We start from the raw sequence: 3,733 nt of genomic DNA, 5'->3' as shown, positions 1-3,733 counted from the left end.
GGCTCAGTGCTTTTTTTTTGTAAAAGAAAAACATGTTAACTCATATTCAAATTCTCTGACTCTTTTAAGAACTCTGCCACAAGACAGCCAGCAGACCTCTTTGTGATACAGTAGATTTTTACATCTATTACCATTTCAGTACAAATTATCATAAACATTTTTCCACTGATTGTGTAACATGACCTCTAAATTCACTCTAATATAAACCCTAAGTCCCTCTGACCTAAAGACCAAATGGTGGAGCTAATTTCTACCCATATTATAAATATAAGTAAACTTAGTTGTTTTCTTATTTTTTTTAGTCAAAACTGAGCATCTTGTACCACATTGTGTAACCTCGGAGATGCAAGCGCCCCACTTTAGAAATGGCTGCTCTGATGAAACAGGGTGTTCAGGAATCTTTCCAGGTTGGGTGTGGTCCACAGTGGGCAGCAGTGGACAGAGACTTCGGGATGACTCTCCTAGGATGAGAGGACGATACTCTGTCTCTATTTGGAGGACGTGTGATTTCTGTCTGAAAGGTCAGCACTCCATTATGCATACCAAGTGGGGTACCCGGCAATGCTACTCAGTTTTCTGGTCCAGGGATAAATTCTTAAAATGTGTCTTGAAGTATTAGACTTACAGAGGCAGGTTTTTTTCTCTAACTTGAAATGTTTCAAGACGCAAAAATGCATTATGCTAATTTCATGTAATTTAAATACAAACAATATATTCATTGTGAAAGATAGAACAGAGCAATTATTATAGGGAAATAATTATATTTGCATACAGCGAATGGCAATGCTAAAATACTACTTAGCACAATTTTCATCATCTTGAGACCCAGCTTTCTGCTTGTGCAGGGGCCGTGGACTTTACATACACTGGCAGAATTTTCATGTGCCATAACATCAAGCCCCTCAAACGACTTTTTAAAAGAAATCTCATTTTCTATTTTAACAATAGAGCTAGACCACCTAAAAGCATTTTATATATTAGAATGCCAATTACTTTTATTTGCATTCATCAGTACTGGTATGGAAAACAATTTGTCCTTCAGTAACCCCTCTCATTAATTCTTTGTGAAAACAAACTCTGGTTTGGTATAAAGCAAGATAACCTAATGGATGTTTTGTAGAGGATGTGCAGCCACTTTGTTTACCGGTTAAGTTTTATCAAATAAAATGGACGAAGAAAAGCCCTAAATAGTTTGTAGCTCTATAAATCTCAAGCTATATTTTAAACATTCTTGAAACACGCAAACTCCAGACATCAGCTTTGAATAGATTTATAAGAGTGAAGGGTCACAGTCTTTGCAAACACAGGAAACAGCACATACAGTTTTTGTTTATTTTCTGGCTCTTAAAAAAATCAAATACAGCCGTCATGGGCATAAAACACCAATATTCAACTACTGGTAGCAAAAGAAGGACCTGTGGGGGGTTTTGTCTCCCTGGTTGTCAGGTGTAACAAAGACTGATGCAGAAAAACTTTCAGGTTTTTTTTTCTATCTTGCTTTACCATGGTTTTAATACATTTGCTTTAAATAATAGGGACTCGCGTGCTTGCTTCAGCAGCACAAATACTAAAACTGAAATGATACAGAGAGGATTAGCATGGCTCCTGAACAAGCCTGACATGCAAAGTCGTGAAGTATTCCATATTAAAAAATTAGTAATAATAATAATAATAGGGACTCCCATGAAGAATCTGCAAGATGAAGCATCTGAAAAGACAAGGCAAATCAGTTCAATTGCTCTTGAACTTAAGAGGTGGTTGGGAGAGATAGAGGTGGTTTGATATAGCAGAAAGATTTCTTTGACTTCAAGTTGTAGGAAATTGATATTAGTTCTGAATATCTACTAACTAGGTCTTAGAACTTTGGGCAACTCCAGCAAAGTTGTGGAACCTTTTATTACTCACCTATAAAATAATTGTTGTACTCTCTGTCTCATGTTGTATTGGGAGGCTTACCAGAAATCTTTAAGAAAGAAATTTTGTTTTCTGTTTTGTTTGTTATTATTTTCCTTAATGTTATATAATTTTTCTTAGTGTTATTTTTCTTAATGAATCATATAAACCAAAGTGTCACAATGATTTTCTGAAACATGAGTCCTTCTATTCCCAGAATTGACTCACCTAGAACCCGGATGAGATAGGGGAGCCAAGGCAAGTGGTATTAAAAAGAGCTACTATTCTTTTAGCAATATTTATTGTCAGGCACAGGGTCATTAAGGATTCCACACAAGACTGTGAGTCAAAGATCAACAGATTTATTGAAGGAATAAAGCAGGGTGGAAGGTGGGAGAGGGAAAAGAAGGAAGCAGGTGGAGTCAGGAAAAGAAGAAGAAAATGGCTGTGGGTCTTTGTTCAGGGAGCTGTGTTTTAAGGGAAAATGATGCGAGGAGGGAGGTGCCCAGCAGGCGTCCCTTGACGCCTGTCCCTTGTGCTGTCCCTTGATTGGACGGGGGCTTGCTGACTTAGGGTAGGATAGATTGTTGAGGCATCACACACTGTTCTTGATCTGCACCTGCAGGTATCAGGCAGTGAGGCACTGTTAGGGAAGGGCATTATCAGCAGAAACAGATTAGGGCTGTGTTTCTAGTTGGGTGGGATGTCTTCATTCTCCCTCTGCAGGATAGAGCACCAGCTGGTATGGGTAGTTAATCCATATCTGGATTTCTGAACCCGCCAAAGACACAGGTGGTGGGGTGGGGTGGGGAATGGGGAGGGGGAGGGGATGTGTTCTGAGACCTTACATTTATCAGAATTAATTTCCTATTTTCTTTACATTTTATTTAAAAATACCTCATGCCAGGGGGTGACAGCAACTTTGCATGGTCTTGTATGTGGATGTATTTGTAATGCCTCTTGCTCTGCTACTAAGCCTTTAGCTTTCAAGTGAATCAAAAGTAGGAAATGAAAATATCAGCTCTACTGCCTACAGTTCCACCTCTCTGGAGTTTCAAAGTATCCATTTTGCTTTTAAATTAAAATCTAAGCCCATCAGGCAAGTAATGTCTCTAATTATTCCTTGTAAATTATGATTCGCAAATGTTTCTTGTGAATAATATTTACATATAACTAAACACTTCTTGTATTTCATGAAGAGTAATGGATCTTAGGCTCATATAACTGATATTTTTTTTTTGGCAGCATATTAGTAATTGCCCAAATATCTGCCTGGGTTACTAAAGTTTTCATTATGGCTGACTTTTATTGAAACATGTCCTACTTTATCCTTAAATAGTCCCTGATGATTTCCCCTTCCTTGTATTTCAGCTACGCTTACAAAAACCTTCTGTTATTAGAAGGCTTAATTAGGAAATCCTAAGTGACTTTAGTCAATTTCCTTTTGGGTTCCAGTTGATTGCCAGCCAGCCAGGAGATCAGGTTCAGGAAGGCTGACTCTGCCCGCAGGCTCTCCCAAGGGTGGAAATCTCCTTCTGCTCCGTGATACCAACCGCTGGAAGACTTAGGTCCTAGAGGAAATTTCCAAGGCTTTACCTAAAACAGTGGGAGAGTTCTAGAAGGACAGCAATACTCCTGAAACTAGAAGTTTCTCAGGGTCAGACAGGATCTTATGCTGAAATACATAGCACAATATCTATTGATGGTAATTTCACCAACATTAACTCTTATGTTGTTTTAGTCAAACAACTTCCCAGAGTCAAATATATCCTGAATATGGGCCACTTTATTTGCTATTGTTTCTTGCCTATGATCTTCTCCATAACATCTTGAAACATAT

General features: G+C 38.3%; 1 non-coding gene across 1 annotated transcript; it reads left to right on the top strand.

Moving 5' to 3' along the window:
- Positions 1 to 1,543: 1,543 nt before the first annotated feature.
- LOC143666419 (U6 spliceosomal RNA) lies at positions 1,544 to 1,650 on the top strand. The gene has a single exon (XR_013167618.1). It is a non-coding gene; the product is annotated as a U6 spliceosomal RNA (small nuclear RNA).
- The last annotated feature ends 2,083 nt before the right edge of the window (positions 1,651 to 3,733 follow it).

Source organism: Tamandua tetradactyla, chromosome 22 (genome assembly GCF_023851605.1).
Source record: "Tamandua tetradactyla isolate mTamTet1 chromosome 22, mTamTet1.pri, whole genome shotgun sequence".
In the NCBI taxonomy this organism is placed as follows: Eukaryota; Metazoa; Chordata; class Mammalia; order Pilosa; family Myrmecophagidae; genus Tamandua; species Tamandua tetradactyla.
Note: the sequence above shows the minus strand (reverse complement) of the source record. Positions and strands in the feature narration are given on the sequence as shown.